General features: G+C 42.9%; 1 protein-coding gene across 8 annotated transcripts in view; it reads right to left on the bottom strand.

Moving 5' to 3' along the window:
• Window positions 1-10,300, bottom strand: part of PPIP5K2 (diphosphoinositol pentakisphosphate kinase 2) — an 83,927-nt gene extending 73,627 nt beyond the window's left edge. For 7 of the 8 annotated variants that reach the window (XM_075271596.1, XM_075271605.1, XM_075271585.1 and 4 more), the window contains exon 1: window positions 10,150-10,299. The gene's annotated coding sequence lies outside the window, so the exon portion shown is untranslated. Of the gene's footprint in view, window positions 1-10,149 lie in introns of all 8 variants that reach the window. The other variant, XM_075271649.1, reaches the window with a different exon arrangement.
• Between the last annotated feature and the right edge of the window lie 8,331 nt (window positions 10,301-18,631).

The raw sequence follows: 18,631 nt of genomic DNA, 5'->3' as shown, positions 1-18,631 counted from the left end.
TGATTATTTCTACTTGTCCAAATTGTGTACAATCCAATTTAACAAGTTTTTAAAGTGGAGCAGAAAAAATCCCAAAACACAATTGAAACAGGAGATTGTCATTTGAGAAAATTCCCATATATATATATATATATATAAAAAAAAAAAAAAACTACAGCCAAACAAGTCATTTAACCCTCTTATGTTCAGATCAAAATCTGATTTTTTTTTATTTTTTTTTTAAATGATACACATTGGAATGTATGGGAATGTTTTCCCAATACAATCTGAGACAGCAGCAGAACAACTATCAGAACATTAATGAACATGTTCCCACATTAGACGACAGGAGCCTTCTTGCAGCCCCCTCCTGGGTTATTACACTCAGACACGCAATAGATGTGCCAGCCAAAGTACTACATGCATTCCAGGGCTCGCATTGGCATCAGACCTTTCCAGCTGCCCCTTATTCATCTTCTATGGACCTCTATGTAACCAGTTTAGAGTTATGTAGGCCAGCAGATCGCAGCAAAGCACACAGAAAAGACATTCCCCTGACCATACTAATGACTTTCAATTGCCAGAATTCTTTACCCAAACAGAACCAGTCTCACTGTATATGTCGTCCTATCTGTAGGCATTATGTTATAGAGCGGGAGGACCTGAGCAGATTAATATGCAATGTGGTGGGAAAAGATTCAGTATAACTTGTATTTCATTCATATACATCTCTACTCAAACTCAGCTTCAGAGTCCAGTGGGTGGTCCTACTCTGTGATGCAATACATACAGATGTGGTTGTCACTAAGAAGACCCTCCCACTGGACTCCTAAGTAGAGAACGGGAAGAGACGCCTGAATAAAATGAAAAAGTTATACGGAATCTCGCTTCATAAAATGTACTCAATCTACTCAGCTCCTCCTGCTCTATAATATGCTTCCTGCAGATCAGACAACACATTCAAGATGGCTAAATTTCCTTTAAAGAAAATCTGTCAGGGCAATTTGGGACACTAAACCAGTCAGACCCTTATGGATCAGGGGTTTAGTATCCCAAATAATCCTGTAATAAAGCCATCTGTGCCCACAAGTTGCGGGCACGAATGGTTTTAAAACAGGGCGATTTGAGGCACTAAACCCCAGGTCTACACAGACCTTTGGGTGGTTCAGTGTCCCAAATTAGCCTAGCAGTTTCCTTTTAAAGGATACAGAATGAGAAGTTCTCTCCTCTAGCAAGTCACTTCCAATATGGAAGCACTGTATACTGATGCAACAAGCAGTCAAGACCATGAACAAGGGAACAAAACCAATTCTTGATAGATTTTCCCCAAAATGTCAGGGGACAAAATTACCAATCCCAGTTTAATAAAACAAAAATATGCTTATATAATGCAATTATAGAATAACATTGTATAATTAGATATATAGCCTGTTACATAGGAATTCAGTCACTGGCTTTTTCGTGAATTAGGAGGAGCTTTACTGCTTCTATCTGACCATAGATGTCAGCCATTTACAAAGCAGTGAAGAGAAACAGTGGAGTCTAAGTTGGTGGTTTGGCCTTCAAAAAACGTATTCTTTTATAATTTCACACTACGGCAGCAAAACAATTTGGTGAAGGGGTAGGAAGAGATGGTTTGGAGAAGACAGAAAATAGAGGGTCTTCTTTCTCTTCCCAAAATTATTGTCAGCTCAAGTAATAGAAAAAGATCAGATATGAATCATCCTAAAGAACTTGTAGCATTAAGGCCGGGGCAACACATGAAAAATCAGCGCTTTAACCAAGGCAGAAACACAGTGGAAAAAAAAAATACTGCATTGTACATTACCTGCAGAGTCAATGGAATTCTTGCTAATCCTATTCACACATTGCAGCGGAAATACGCTATTTCAGGAACACTTGCGTTTTGTAAATTGAAGCATGTCTAGTTAACCTACAGAAACGTGTTTTCCGTATAGGTATAATAGTGGGGCTACGTGGGGCCTTAGCCTAATAGCATTTTACTTTCTACCAGGTTTCTCACTGCTTTGATGCCTTGAGTTACCAGATCAGGCATCTTTAGGACCAACAAGGCGCTGCAACATTGGAAGTATTGGAATATGGGAAATATTCCAGCAAATATATGTATACCTAGACATAACAATATGAACAAAGGTGGTGACAATACTACTCTGCTGTATGAGTGGATTGTGTAAGACAGTAGGCAGTTGCCTTTTCACAGAGACTGTAAATCAATAAATCAGGACGGACAAGGTAGATGTTTAACCTCTCACACAGAGGTGCTCCTTATATCACACTATTCCCCAATTCTTACTCACTAACACACAGGATGTGTCCAAGCCAAAGTTCTGCGTATGTCCCAATAGTCTCATTGGCATCAGATTCTTCCAGCTGCCCTTATTCATCTCCTGTATATTTCTATGTAACCACTTTTCACTGATAAGTATTTTAGAACAGCCTAAACATGGAGATGGAGGAACTGAACAAACCTAAAGTAATAAAATATGGCAGAGACTTGACATCTCTATGTCAAATAGGAAAATGCCTTTCAAGGGACCAGTTGTACAACGCGGAGAAAGAGTCTGCCTGAAAAGTGGAGAAGAAAACAGATTTCTTTAATAAGATACAGTCCAAAGTTTTACCTATTAACCGGTAGTATTCATTTATGAAACTGCAGATGTGTATTTCTAAGCATACTGTATCCAGGACTCTCTCCTTTGCTGCAATGACACTGGGGACACCGGGATCTGAGCAGTACTGCAGGTGTATTCCAGGACTTTTATATTGAGGGATTACCCTTGGGACACACAGGACCAATGTGATCAGCTGGATAAAGGGGTCAATTAACATGCCTTTAACACACGTCCCTTTTTCTAAAGGCAGAATTACAAAGCAACATAACTTGACTTTCTGGTTTTACACATCAAGACTACAACTATTGCATTCAGTTACACATACTTTTCCCTTCAGTAACGCAGAACTGTAAAAAGGAAATCCCCACCAGCTAGGAATCAACTTAACCTGACCCATTAACAGTATAGTTTGCTTATAGTAAAATAGAATTCACTCCAAAACTACAATTCCTCTTTAATATGCATTGCAGCCAAGGTTACTCTTGTACACTCATAAAATGTGCCTGCCTAAGGGCATTCTGCAATGGATTAGGCCCAAATGAATGAGCGGGAGCTTCGCGTCTCGGCAGATTCAGCCGCGGAATCCGCGGTGAGATAGGGCAGCTCGCTTCCTTTATCCGCTACTAGCTAGTGGAAAAAAGAAGCGAGTGGCTCCCATTGAAGTCAAAGAGAGCAGCGGATTTTGAGGCGGATTCCACATTAAAATCTGCTGGCAACTTGCCCCGTGTGAACTAACCCTAAGGCTACCTTCACACTACTGTTGTCTGACCATTCCATGCAAGCAGGACTTTTCTCTGTGCTGAAACTCAGCAGACCCTATTATAGTCTATGGGTTCACGGGTAACCACTTTTTAAGCAGATAGGGTTTCCGTTTTTCAGGTCCCCAAGTGGATACGAAGAACGGAAACCTGAATGCTAGCATGAACCTAGCGTAACATGTACAATAAAAGTTGTTTTTTTTGTTTTTCTTTTATAGGAAATTATTCTCTCACCACACAATCACAGTAAAAGGCTCCATACTTTTGCCAGTCTTAGGAGTCACTGCCTCGGGATAACTTTTGATCCTGCCCCTTCTTTCAAGCAGCATATCCAAGCCCTTGCTGCCACCTCATCAAAAACACATCATATCCAAAATCCAGAGTCAGAAAAAGTGTACATACCCGACTAGTCTATTGCAACATCCTTCTCTGCTTACTCCCAGCTAAGGCCCGATTCACATCCGCGTTCGGGTTTCCGTTCAGGGAGTCTGCCTGGGAATCCCCAGAAGGGAAACCTATCCACATAAAAGAGCGGTTACATAAGAAAATCCATGAACCCCATAACCTATAATGTGGTCCGTGTGGTTTCCTCACAAAAAATACGTAGAGAAACGTGCTGCTTGTAGGACTTTCCTCTCCGCATATTTCATGTGGATAGGTGAACAGAATCGCCCAAACGCAGATGTGAACCGGGCTTAACACTCAGGTACTGCGCCAATCCATACTTAACTGCCTGGTTACTCCATCTTTCCCCTAGTTCTTGCTGCCAACCCCTTCACCGTCTGCCCCCTACCCAATAAATTCATTACATACTGTGCGCACCCGCCACATCTCTGCTATAGTCTTTGGTACCTCCTAACAAAACCTCCAATCCTTACAAGACTTTCTTTCGCTCTCCTCCTTACATACTCATCTCCAAGATTTCTCCTGCGTATCCCCCATACTCTGGAACTCAACTCTACACAACACAGACTGTCTCCCATGATCGACACCTTCAAATACAACCCGAAAGTTCACCCCTTCAGGAAGACTTACCATCTACAATACGCCTACTGCACTACAATGCCATTAGAACAGTCTCTACCCTCACCTGCTTCCATCTACTGTAAGTTCTCATGGGAAGGCTACCACCCCCACTCTGCCAGTTCAGTCATCTAGTTAGTTTTGTGATTAGTGCACCCATTTTTGCATTATGTATATAAACCCGCTTCAAAACGCACACCAATATAGTATTAATAGTGCTCTAATACAGTAAAACTATGGATCTCTCTATCGAGCCACTATACCAGATTTTCAACAAATCAGACTGCAGCTCATATATTAAGTTTTCCTGCCATTTTTCTAATTACAATAATGATGAAAAACAATGTCAGGTATGGTATGCATCCCGTTTATGAATGCACCAAGTGCTGCACTGGGGCGAGATACTGAGCCGCAGGTGAGCTGCCATTATTAGTTTCTAGTTTGAAGGAGAAACTGGAAGTTTTTCCACAGAAAACAAGAATTCCCTAACTTACCAAGGACCAAACACAAATCCTCCAGTGACGTAACGCTGTACCTAAAATGTCATCACTGAGGCCAGTGAATGCAGTCACCTGAGACGTTTCATTTATGGCCCAGCCAATGTGGACAAGGAATGGAATGGGGGACCTGATAATAGAATGGATGACTAGGCGTTGGCAAGTATCACTTTTTTTTTTTTGACCCAGAGCCTTTGGAAGTAGACGGCCCTCACAGCTGAGTATTTGGTGCAGTGTAGCAGGAAGTGGGTCTCGTCTTCTAGGGCCCCCTGGTCACAGTGCTGGCACAGTCTGTTCTCCCGTGGCTTGTACGTCTGTCTGTGTCGCCCTGTCTCCAAGTTGTGGGTGCCAAGTCTGTACCAGCTCAGGGTCTGTCTGCGTTTGGGGTGGCGTATTCTTTATAAACGATTGCAATGACTTACTCCATTCATACCAGTTTGGAGCACATTTCACATGTGACCAGTATGGTTGGAGAACAGGAAGTGAGTAATAACTGGTTATTTCACTCCAACTACACACTCTAGTCACCAACGTGAATGTTCACACCGTTTCATGCTACATATAGAATTATTCCAAATAAAGTCGTGTATGACAGTAAAAAACATCTCATTTCTAATTATTTTTTCTCACACAAAAGAGTTGTGGAATAGAGAAGTCAGTGGATGCCATACTGGTGCTCATCCCCAACACCAATTAGGCTCAGTTGCTCATGGGATGTCAATTTGCCCATCAGTATAGTTATGGCATGTGGGAGGAGATCCAATGAAACAGGGGGAGAATATGCGAACTCCATGCAGGTGTTACCCCTGATCAGATTCAAACCCAGGACCCCAGAGCTGCAAGGCGACATTGTTATACACGGCCCCATTATATACTGTACAATATACACTTTATATTACAGATGAGAGCTGCAGCACAATTCTGCAGGCTCCTGAACCTAAAATGCACACATCTGAGTACTGCTTCACTTTCTACATAGAACATGCTCTACTGCTTTTTTTTTTTTCTGTAAGTGCCTTCATACCAAGCCCTGAGCAAAATCTGATTCCAAGCCGTTAGGGCGACATCACATGTTCATCTAAACTATCGGAACTGCGCACAGATTACCCCTTATTGCCAAAACGACCCTGTAACTAAAACCTCCGCCTGGACAGTTCAGCAAACGACAATTTGTGATAATCCCTATGCTGCTAAGTAAGACCGAGTTTCTACAGTCAGGTTCTTTGTTGCCATTTCTGGGGCCAAAACCAGGAGTGGATCACAATGGGGGGAGGAGGTACATGGGGCAGATGCTACACCTCCTCAGTCCACTCCTGGTTTTGGCTATAAAAAAAACAAAAAAAAAAACAAAACAACTAAATAACCTGAACAATTACAATACAACTACCAAAAAGCCCTGGACCATAAAGCAGCACATGCATAGGACCAGTACAAGATACCAGTAACATAATGGTTTTACAGATTGACTGCTTTTACGTAGCTGTAAGGAGGGAGTTTTAATTTAGATTTAAAAACAAACAAATAAATAAATCAGCTTAACTAGTTACAAAAAACAAACAAAAAACATGTATATATATGTTATGCCTCGTTCACATCTGCGTTTGGTAATCCGTTCAGGGAGTCTGCATGGGGACCCCCCCTCCCAAACGTAATACCAAACGCATTGGCAAGTGGTGTGTAGTGAAAGCACACGGATCCCATAGACTATAATGGGGTGCGTGTGCTTTCCGCATGCTGCCCGCACATTATCATGCGATGAAAGTAGATCGTGAAGTAGTTTTCTCTCCGCATGTTCCATGCAGACACACGCAGAGAGCGCACAGACCCCATTATAGTCTATGAGGTCAGTGAGCTTTCACTGCACACTGCTTGCCAATGCGTTTGGTATACCGTTTGAGGGGTCCCCATGCAGAGTTCCCAAATGGATTACCAAACACTGATGTGTACAAGGCATTACTTGTTATTTACCACATTAGCTCTGTCCAGTAAGTGACATGTTATCACAGCAAAGACGGGTGGGGTAGCAAGGAAGCAATGGCATTGGAGTGCCAGGGAATTTAAACATTAAGTTATGTGCCCTTTTTATTTTATTCTAGCTGAATTCTTTTGTAGTCTTGAAAACTTGGCTGTGTAGTTGGAGTCCTGTAGTCAGAGTTAGGCCAGTTTTGGGTTATGATTACATTTACATCTGTGCTTGCAGGACTTTTCTCTCTGCATTTTTAAAGCAGAATGGGGAACAGAATCCCCGAGCGCAGATTAACCCTAAGTAGCATCTCTGTCATCTGGGTCCGCATAGGGACCTGAACAACAGAGAGCCTGCTACTATATATAAATATATATATATATATATATATATATATATATATATATATATATATATATATATATATAATATTATATATATATATATATATATATATATATATATATATATATATATATATATATATATATATATATATATATGAGCAGTTACCCACAGACCCCACAAACTATAATCAGGTCAGCCCAGACCGTGCAGAGCTTTTTTCTTTGCTGATTTTAATTGTATAAGCAGATGTGAGCTTACTGAATCTATCTTCACAGAGGTGCAATCATTGTCTTTATTTCTGTATTAGAGAAGCTTTGCCACGACTGTCTTACCATAGCTGTCAGCCATTTATGAAAGTAAAAATAAAGGGATCGCTGGTTTGGCCTACTATCTCCACAGCCCTGTTTGGAACATCCCTTTAATTGATACAGATTGCAGACAGATATTGTAGAGTAAGGCTAAGGCCCCACGGGCCATAATCGCAGCGCTAAAGCGCAGCGGAAAGTACCGCTGCGTGATCACATTGCGGTTCTTTCCGCAGTGCTTTGAAGAGAAAGTTCACGGAGTTTTCCTCTGCGGACTTTCTCTTCCCATTATATCTACGGGAAAGCTGCCGGCTTTGCAAATCGCAGAGTGACCACACTGTTTTTTTCTGCAAAGTGGGCATGGGATTCGCATAAATCCCATCCCATTTGCTTGCACTGTAAAACACCGCAATTTTTCCCGCAGCGTCTCCGCTGCAGGCAAATCGTGGTGTTTACGTCCCGTAGGGCCTCGGCCTTAGGGGGCGTTCACACTTGTGCCCCTGTGTGCTTTGAGTCAAACTGCCAGGTTTCCGCCCTAAAGAAACTGCTTAGGGAACGGCTTCCTGGCGGGCAGTCGATTAGTTCATTTGATTGGGTTTTAAAAGCAAACCACCGGTGTCCGTATGCAGCCTCTCCGTGGGGAAACCGTTTTTTGGTTTTTTTTTAGCTGAACACAAAGTCCTGCATGCTGACTGCTTCTGGACAAAAAAAAAAAACTGTTTCCCCATGGAGAGGCTGCATACAGACACTAGTGGTTTGCTTTTAAAACTCAATCAAATGAATGGGTTTTAAAACTGACCGGTGGGGAAGCCGTCCCCCATGCAGTTTCTACAGGGCTTAGGGCGGAAACCCAGCGGAATGACACAGGGTGCTAGTGTGAACACCCCCTAACTCATTTAGTATAATAAAAAAAAAAAATCTCCAGGATCCAGATATCAAGACATCCAATTTGACTTCTGTCACCTAATAACATAGTGACTCTTAACCTCCATTTCCCTATCTGCTCAATTCACGCTCAGCCTCCCCATATGACCTTCAGCTACACATGAAAAACCCTGCAAAGAGACAACCACATGATCACTCACATTATGACACACCTTATACCCTAGCGGTGCCTTCACATGTGCTGTTCTCATGCAGTTCTTTGGAACTAATATTAGATATATGAAAAGGAGGGAAACAGAATTATTTCCACAATTTTCTTTCCTTTTCTATTCACTCCTTGCTTTCGCTTCCAAAACTACATCAGAAAAACGGCATCAAAATGGCACATATGAAAGCACCCTTACAATAGATTCTTATGGTCATAAAATATCATTCAGACATATCACATCCAAAAAAAAAAAACTGTCCTGACTGCAGGTCTAATGACCTGGACTTACAGCGTCTTACATTCCTTATGATGCTGCTAGTTCAGGTTATTAGTTGTATCGGGACAGGATTTGCAGATGTAAAATGGTCCCTATCATACTATGCACAGAACCAGCACAAGACATTTTTACATAATGAAACCGAAGGCATATGCCAAGTTTTACATGTTTGTTTTTCCTTTATAAGTAATTGACAGGAGGAAAAATCTGTAAGAAACGGGAAGCATATGGTAGCATAATAAATGCCCATAACACGTCTTCCATATGGGGGTACTCAGAGATTTTGTTTTCCAGTCAATTTTGTAAAAGTATAATGAAGACACATGAGATTCCACCTGCTCCTCTAGAAGTCCTGACATACTCACAGAGACCCAATACGCTTCTGTAGGAAACACTTTATGACACTCTATGTGACCCCTAAAATCTGCTGTAAGGAAAGAACATGTTGGATTTTCTTGCTCTGACCCTATTGCTTGCCCAGAATCAGTATCAGAGGTGTCAGTAAGTCGCCCATCTTTGGCACAGGTATGGGACTGGCAGCGATGTCCTGTTTACTCCCATGGTGTACATATATGTAGAGGAAGATACAATATATCCTACTGAACAGTAACTAGGAAGGGAAGGGCAGGTGAAAGTGATATATGTGCAAGCGGCCATAAATACAGGGCTGGTGACGCAAGGATGACATGCAGGGCTATGTATCCATTATTATCAGGAACTTCTGACAATCAGCATACAGGACCGGTGACACAAGGATGATTTACAGAAATCTTATGTGTCCATTATTATCGCTTGTGACAATGAACACCCAGGACTGGAAGGAAACCCTTCTACATACTACAGACATGTGTATGGGCACCTGCATTCTGCCACTGGTAGCGCAGGGCATCTGGGTCAGTACTGAACCTACCAACCATGTAAGGAGCATTGCCTAGAAAACATTGCATTACACTGGGGATTGCTATTTGTGAAATTGTCTAAAATCCATAAGTGTGGATATATATATATATATATATATATATATATATATATATATATATATATATATATATATATATATATATATATATCTCTACATAGCACACACAAGACATGACAGCACACACATCACAGCCTGCAATGCCCCGTGTGAGGCAGTAAAGATGCCCCAGGTGCGGGCACAGCCTCACACCCGGCACTGCCCCATGCCGCCCTCATGCCCAGGCATTACCCGATAATCACAAAGACTAAAGTGTTATGGCCGGCTGCACAGCCCATAATCCGCCCGCCTCACCTCCTCTCCAGCCGCATCACCTCCCCATGCCCCGCGCCGCTTCCCTGCACCATGCACAGGCTTTCCTCATTGATGCAGCAGCCACAAACTTCCGTCCCCTTACAAGCCAGCTAGTGAGTGAGAGCCGGAGGGGCGGGCACAGTACACGCCTCTGCTGGGGGATTTTAGGTCGCGTTGGAAACACTGCACATGCTGTTACTGCTGGGCGTTTGGATTTTAAGATAGTCTGATCCTTTACGCGACCCGTAGGACACCTTGCCCAGTTTAAAGATGGCGATGTGAAAGCGTTATCACAGCATGCTGGGTGATTGCAGGCAAAGAAGGTGGAGGCGGTGGCTTAGTATCATGTGACCTGCTTATTGCGCCGCTGGAGGGGTGGAGCGTCCACAAGCCATCCACATTACCCACGACCCCAAAATAACTTTTGGGGTCGTGGGTAATGTGGATGGCTTGTGGTTTAGGGGTTAGGGACTCATCCTATGTGTTAGTATTGCTGGGAGAAGAAAATGCAAATATGTCCTCTTTGGTAGATAGGAGGAACTGGCTCTAGCGCCACCTTTTGGAAGGTTGCTTCTTATAGATCAGGGGTAGGGAACCTTCGGCTCTCCAGCAGCTGTGAAACTACAACTCCCATCATGCTCCATTCACTGCTATGGGAGTTCCAAGAACAGCACAGCAAGAATGCATGCTGGGAGTTGTAGTTTTGCAACAGCTGCAGAGCCATAGATTTCCTATCCCTGTTATAGTTCAATACCTGGTTTTCCTCAAGACCTAGAGACTAAAACCAAGTCAGAATATCTCCATTCGAAAAGAAGAGAGAGCCATTTGCAGACAGATACATACCTCCCAACCGTCCTGAATTCCGCGGGACATTCACTAATTCGGTGTCCTGTCCCGGTCGGGGGGAGGTATGTCCCAGATTCCCGGACACCGATGAGTTGAATAAATAGGCGATTAAAGCAGGAGCTGTTACAGCTCAGTTCCTGCTTTAACGCTGTGCTCCGGCATGTGTAGGCGCGATGTGATGACGTCACGTCGCACCTACAATTATGGGAGTGAGTGAGACTGCGGAGAGAGCTGCGGGGGAGCGTTGGAAGTTGAGTATAAGGGTTTATTTTTTTGTTCAACTGGGGGGAAGAGATAGGGGGACATGAAACTGGGGGCAGAGATGGGGGGACATGAAACTGTTGGCAGAGATGGGAGGACATGAAACTGGGGGAAGAGATGGAGGGGGGACATGAAACTGGGGGTAGAGATGGAGAGGGGACATGAAACTGGTTTCAGAGATGGAGGGGGGGACATGAAACTGGGGGCAGAGATGGAGGGGAATGCAAAATTATGGGCGCAAAATAACGCGGCGTATATGCTCGTAACTCCCATTGAAATCAGTGGGATCTTTTTGAGCGCTCAAACTCTGACACGCCGTATACGTGCCAGATCACGCTACACGTTACATCGTGTGACCGCACCCTAAGTTCCTTTAGGGCCCGTCCACACGATGTAATGCAACGTTAATTCTGACACATAAACTCGTGTCAGAATCAAGAGCTGCAAAACAGAATCCCATTGAGTTCAATGGGTTCCGTCTTTTGTTTGCTGCACATTGAAATCAATGGTATTCTGTTTTGAAGCGCTGATTCTGACACGAGTTTACATGTCAGAATCACCGCCGCGTTACATTGTGTGCACAGGCCCTTAGTGGACTTCAACTTGCTCTTCTGATCGCTTACATAATAGATTACACCTGCATGTTAGAAAAGGGATGTCCCTGCTGATGTCAATTGAGGGGCCTGTAAATGTAAAATTGGATCCGATTCCGCGGAAAACAGAGGACTAGGAGTTGCTGAGGAATCACTTTTATGTTATGGCACCATCAGCAGCAATGTTCATTCTTGAAAATGAGTTAGACAACCTCCTCAATGAAAGGTAAAATCCAACGAAGGCTGAGTTTACACAGACAAAAACATGTAATATATTAGTCCATTTTGACAGACACACAGACATAATAGAAATTAATCAGTCATTTTGTTAGTGGCCATAATAACTGATTTACAATTTACAGTGTTAGCCAAAAGTATTGGCACCCTTCAATTCTGTCAGATAATACTCGTTTTCTTCCAGAAAATGGTTGCAAGCACAAACTCTTTGGTATTAATATCTTCATTTATTTTGCTTGCACTGAAAAAACACAAAAGAGAATGAAAAAAAAAAGTCAAATCATTGATCATTTTACACAAAACTCCAAAAAAGGGCCGGACAAAAGTATTGGCACCCTCAGCCTAATACTTGGCAGCACAACCTTTAGACAAAATAACTGCAAACAACCGCTTCCGGTAACCATCAATGAGTTTCTTACAATGCTCTGCTGGAATTTTAGACCATTCTTCTTTGGCAAACTGCTCCAGGTCCAGGTGAAGGGTGCCTTCTCCAAGCTGCCATTTTGAGATCTCTCCACAGGTGTTCTATGGGATTCAGGTCTGGACTCATTGCTGGCCACTTTAGAAGTCTCCAGTGCTTTCCATCAAACCATTTTCTAGTGCTGACCTGAAGTGTGTTTTGGGTCATTGTCCTGCTGGAAGACCCATGACCTCTGAGGGAGACCCAGCTTTCTCACACTGGGCCCTACATTATGCTGCAAAATTCATAATGCCATGCACACGGTCAAGCAGTCCAGTGCCAGAGGCAGCAAAGCAACCCCAAAACATCAGGGAACCTCCGCCATGTTTAACTGTAGGGACCGTTTTCTTTTCTTTGAAGGCCTCTTTTTTTCCCTGTAAACTCTATGTTGATGCATTTTCCCAAAAAGCTCTACTTTTGTCTCATCTGACCAGAGAACATTCTTCCAAAACGTTTTTGGCTTTCTCGGGTAAGTTTTGGCAAACTCCAGCCTGGCTTTTTTCTGTCTCTGGGTAAGAAGTTGGGTCTTCCTGGGTATCCTACCATACAGGCCCTTTTCATTCAGACGCCGACGGATAGTACGGGGTGACACTGTTGTACCCTTGGACTGCAGGGCAGCTTGAACTTGTTTGGATGTTAGTCGAGGTTCTTTATCCACCATCCGCACAATCTTGCGTTGAAATCTCTCATCAATTTTTCTTTTCCTTCCACATCTAGGGAGGTTAGCCACAGTGCCATGGGCTTTAAACTTCTTGATGACACTGCACACGGTAGACACAGGAACATTCAGGTCTTTGTAGATGGACTTGTAGCCTTGAGATTGCTCATGCTTCCTCACAATTTTGCTTCTCAAGTCCTCAGACAGTTCTTTGGTCTTCTTCTTTCTTTTCTCCATGCTCAATGTGGTACACACAAGGACACAGGACAGAGGTTGAGTCAACTTTAATCCATTTCAACTGGCTGCAAGTGTGATTTAGTTATTGCCACCACCTGTTATGTGCCTCAGGTAAGTAACAAGTGCTGTTAATTACACAAATTAGAGAAGCATCACATGATTTTTCAAACAGTGCCAATACTTTTGTCCACCCCTTTTTTTATGTTTGGTGTGGAATTATATCCAATTTGGCTTTTTGACAATTCTTTTTATGGTTTTCCATTGAAGACAAATTAAATGAAGATAATAATACCAAAGAGTTTGTGCTTGCAATAATTTTCTGGAAGAAAATGAGTATTATCTGACAGAATTGCAGGAGTGCCAATACTTTTGGCCAACACTGTACATCTGTTAATAAGTGGAATGAGTAGAAAAATAGACCTGTGAAATGCATACATTTTTCTAAACAGTGTGTTAAAAACAGATGCAAAATGGATGAAACTCATTCATCAACAATGCATATGGAGAAAATGCAAAATGGATGCACAATGGTTGATAAAAACAGATGGATTTGTCTGTTTTTCACGGTTGAGAGACTGATATAGTCCTGTGAATATAGCCAAAGGCAATAATGTTTGTCGGCTGTGAAAAACAGACAAATCTGTATGTTGTTAGCATCTCTTTTGAATCTTTTCCATGTCAATTTTTTTGTTTTTGGCAGCCAAGTGTATACTCATACATATGGTGGCTCAGCGGTTAGCATTGTTGCTTTGCACCACTAAAGTCCTAGATTTGAATCTAGTCTAGGGCAACATCTGCATGGAGCTTGTATGTTCCCCTGTCCAAAGACATACTGAGGGAATTTAGATTATGAGCCCTAAGTAAGGGTAGGTTCATACTAAATGCAGTTGTAAAGCGCTGCGGGAACGCATTGCGGTTCTTCCCGCAGCGCTTTTAAGAGAAAATTCACAGAGTTTTCCTCTGCGGGCTTTCTCTTACCATTATATCTACGGGAAAGTCGCCAGCGTTTCCGTAGATATAATTGACATGCTGCGATTTCTTCCGCAAAGTGGGGATGGGATTAGTATAAATTTCATCCACTTTGCAGATACTGTATAACGCTGCGATTTTTCCCGTGGCGTCTCCGTTGTGGGCAAATCATGGCGTTTCCGGCCCGTGGGGCCCCGGCCTTAAAACTGCGTAAAGAAAAACCCTGCAAGCAGGACTCTTCTCTGCATGTTTCAGGCAGAAACCCGGCGGGCCCCATTATATTCTAAGCGGACCCAAAGAACAGAAAGCATGAACACTAGTGTGAACCTAGTGTAAGAAATATTCCTGTTGGTGAAAAGCTTGGTAATAGTGACCATAATCAACCAGATTCCATTTAAAGGGGCTCTGTCGTTGGGTAAAGTCACTTTTAGCTACCGTGTTTCCCCGAAAATAAGACAGTGTCTTATATTAAATTTTGGTCCTAAAGATATGCTACATCTTATTTTTGGGGGATGTCTTATTTTTCTTGCTCTACCCGCTAAAGACTAGAGTTATCTTATTAAATGAACGAGTTCTTACCCATGAGATATGTTTGCTGGGTAAAGAACATATGAAGTAAAGCATTACAGCCGCTGCTGCCTTCAGGGAACGATGTGCATGGTGCTCCATGTGTGCACAAGAGAGCCTGCTGCCGCTGCGCTGTGTCCATTGTTCCTGTTGTTGTGGGATGAGCTGGGACAGTGGACCCCGGGCTGCATACGATGCTCAGTGTATGCACAGCGGGTCTTTCCTAGCTCATCCCACAGCAGCAGGGACAGTGGACGCAGCGCAGTGCAGCGGCGACAACAGCAATCTCTCCTGTTCACACACAGAACACCCTGCATATCGTTCCCTGAAGGCAGAAGTGGGTGCAATGCTTTGGGTAAGAACTTGCTTTTTAATCAGATAAGGCTAATGTTTAGTGGGAGGGGGGGGCGTTGGGGGTATTGTGGCAATGCAATAGCGTATGCAACGACTGCTGGACCGCTACGTCGTATTTTCAGGAGACGCTTTATATTTCTTAGCCTATAAGAAACTGCTATATGTCTTATATTCGCAGGATGTCTTACTTCCGGGGAAACACAGTAAGCACATACTTGCATAGCCTTTAGAAAGGCTATTTCACACCTACCTTTTGTATGTAAATTGCCTCAGTAGTATTTGAATAAGTTCGTTTTTGTATGTTCGCCTCGTGTTTGCATGGATTTCCATCCCATATTCAAAAAAAGACATACTGATAGGGAAAAAAAAAGTACATTGTGGACTCTATGTGGGGCTCACAATCTACATTTAAAAAAAAAAAAAAAAGAATAAGTTTGTTTTTATTCATATTCTATATGCTAAATAACCTTCTCCGTGCACTCCGGAAGTGTCTGTGACTGCTATGAGAGCAGGGATGAGTCATCAGCACAGCAGCATCTGCTGTACATACACATAGAGAATAGCAGAGAGGTGTGCACAGCGAGACTTCCGGTGCACGTAGAAGGCTAATTAGCATATGAATAAAAATTGACTTATTCAAAAACTACTGAAGCAATTTACATACAAAAGCTAGGTGTGAAATAGCCTTTCTAAAGGCTATGCAAGTATGTGATTAGCTAAAAATGACTTTTCCCAATGATAGAGCCCCTTTAAACTTTAAAAAAGGTTGGGAGGGCAAAATTCCCGGATTTAAAAAAGGCCAATTTTCCCAGGTTAAGGGCTGTACTTCAGGCTATAGACTGGGAATAGCGATTGATAAAGAGGACCTTTCATGCCCTTGGGCACATGCGGTCTAATACACCGCTAGAAAGCAGTATTTTAGCTAATTTTATTTCCCATTTACAGATTGTATTAAGTGCTTTGTAATTCTGAAAGGCTACAGCTGACCCTTTGGATTTATATTTGTTAAATTCCCGTTTTAGTTTTGGTTTTTTGGGTTTTGTTTTTTTATCACCCTTTTAACCAGAATTTAAGCCATGGAGGTTTAATTTAAGACGTTTATACTTGTTCCCTAGGGGTATACATTTTGCTTTACTTACTCATTGTAGACTTAAATATCCCCCTCTTATCCTCTGTCTCACTACTTAAAGAGGACCTTTCATGTCCTCGGGGCACATGTGCTAGAAAGCCAACAGTGTGCTGACTTTGGCACACTTTCGGCCTTCCCGTTTTGTGGCCCGGGTGAAGAGCTATCGGTGTCGCTACTGTAGCTCTTCAGTGTCAGAAGGGCGTTTCTGACAGTCAGTCAGGTACGCCCTTCCTCACAGTAGCATCTACTGCACTGTACTGTGAGAGGCAGCGTTCCTTACAACCCAGCGATGACGATGAGTGGTGAGGAACGCCCCCCCCAATAATCATCAATGGACGAGCACTATCAGGAATAGGGGAGGCGTTCCTCACCACTCAAAGACATCAGCATATGCACATCGCTGTTAGCAGCTCACAAAACACGCTTCAGGCCAGATCTGATGAAGGGGTGGTGCTCGTGTTTGGCACCATAACCCCGAAACGTGTTATCTGTCCATCTAGAAGCCTATCAGATAACATTGTAGTTAATGGGAAATGTCAGAGGCAGATTTTTATTGCTCTGCTCCTATGATTATGCAGAACAACAGAAATCACTATCACAGATGTGAACACAGCCTTATACATACCTCAGATACTGCAGAATATCATAAATGTGATAAAAGGTATAAAAGCATGTCCAGGCTGTTATTATGAGCCATCTATGTAGGGGGTATACAGAGATCACTACAATTCCCAGCTCTTTCCCTGGCTTCCAGCTCACACCCTATAGAAAAAGAAAACCCTGAATCCATCCATTCTCCTGTGTCTTCTCCTCTATACAAAGGAACTCCACTTCTAGTGTCTCATGGTCAATACAGGTCCTTCAGTGACACTTATTCTCCAACAGTGAACTCTACCCCTTCATACACCGGTCAAATGAAGGTACCATCATTGCAAGTCCTTCTCCACCATATTGCTGAGCTCTTCAGATCTGGGTCGTGGAGGTGCCATTTGGGTTCCATGATGTTCTGTAAGGGGGCTTCAACTGAAAAATCTAACCTGCAAATCTATAGAAAGACAGATGTGAAGGTGTTCAGCTGTATATGGAAGCAAACAGCCCAAACCAGAACCAAAGCATGTAAGGCCAAGTTCACATCTTACGTTGGAATCTCTGTACTAGACTGTGCCACAGATTCTGCTTAAAATCGTCGGAGAGTAAAGTCCTGCAAGGAGGACTATTCTCTTCACCGGGATCATTTTAAAGGCTTTTTAAGCAGACAGGATTTCCGTTTTTCGAGTCTCTATGTGATGGAAACCCAAACGCAAGTGTGAACCTAGAATAACAAAAGCATGGCCTGAGGTAATAGGGACACATGTTCATGAAGTGCTGATGCAGATTCTTAAGCCAAAACCACAACATAAAGAGTGATTACCTTTAAAGGGGCTCTACCATTAGGAAAAGTCACTTTTAGATAAGCACATCCTTGCATAGCCTTTAGCCTATATGGGGCTCACAATCTACCGTACATTAAAATGAATAAATAAAAAAAAAAAAAACATATTATAACCACAACTAATATTTAAATCAGTGATGGCGACCCTATAACACGCATGCCACAGATGACACGCCGTGACATGCATCAGCAACTACTTATTGTGTTATTGCAATAAGCAGCTGTTGATACTTTTACTCACGTGTCCACACTCCTGACCTGGTCGCCCTCCGCTGCCTCCTATAGACGGCGCTACACTGACATGATGACGCTACGTACAGCATCCCAGCTTTCTTCAGCGTCGACAACAGCACACCCTCATGGTGGCAGCGTAGGGCGTTCATATTTGGAACGTGTATAGGTGAATAAAAAGTATCAGCCACTACTCTGTGTGGGGGTGGGGAGATAACAGGGGGTCATATACTGTGGGTGGGCTTTAAAAAAAAAAGCCATATCCTTGTGGTGGGGTATAAAAGGTGTCAAACTGTGTGAGGGCCATAAATAGGGGGATCATATGGTGTGTGTGTGTGGGGGGGGGGTAAAAAAAAAGGGGTTGATATACTGTGGAGGCGGCAAAAAATGGGGTCACTGTGTGAGGGCTAAAACAAAAGGGTTATGTTCTGTGTTATTGGTCAGAAAAAGGGGGTCAAATATTGTGTGATTGGCCAGAAAAAGGGGGTCATATACCGTGTGATTGGGC

This window comes from Leptodactylus fuscus, chromosome 1 (assembly GCF_031893055.1).
Source record: "Leptodactylus fuscus isolate aLepFus1 chromosome 1, aLepFus1.hap2, whole genome shotgun sequence".
In the NCBI taxonomy this organism is placed as follows: Eukaryota; Metazoa; Chordata; class Amphibia; order Anura; family Leptodactylidae; genus Leptodactylus; species Leptodactylus fuscus.
Note: the sequence above shows the minus strand (reverse complement) of the source record. Positions and strands in the feature narration are given on the sequence as shown.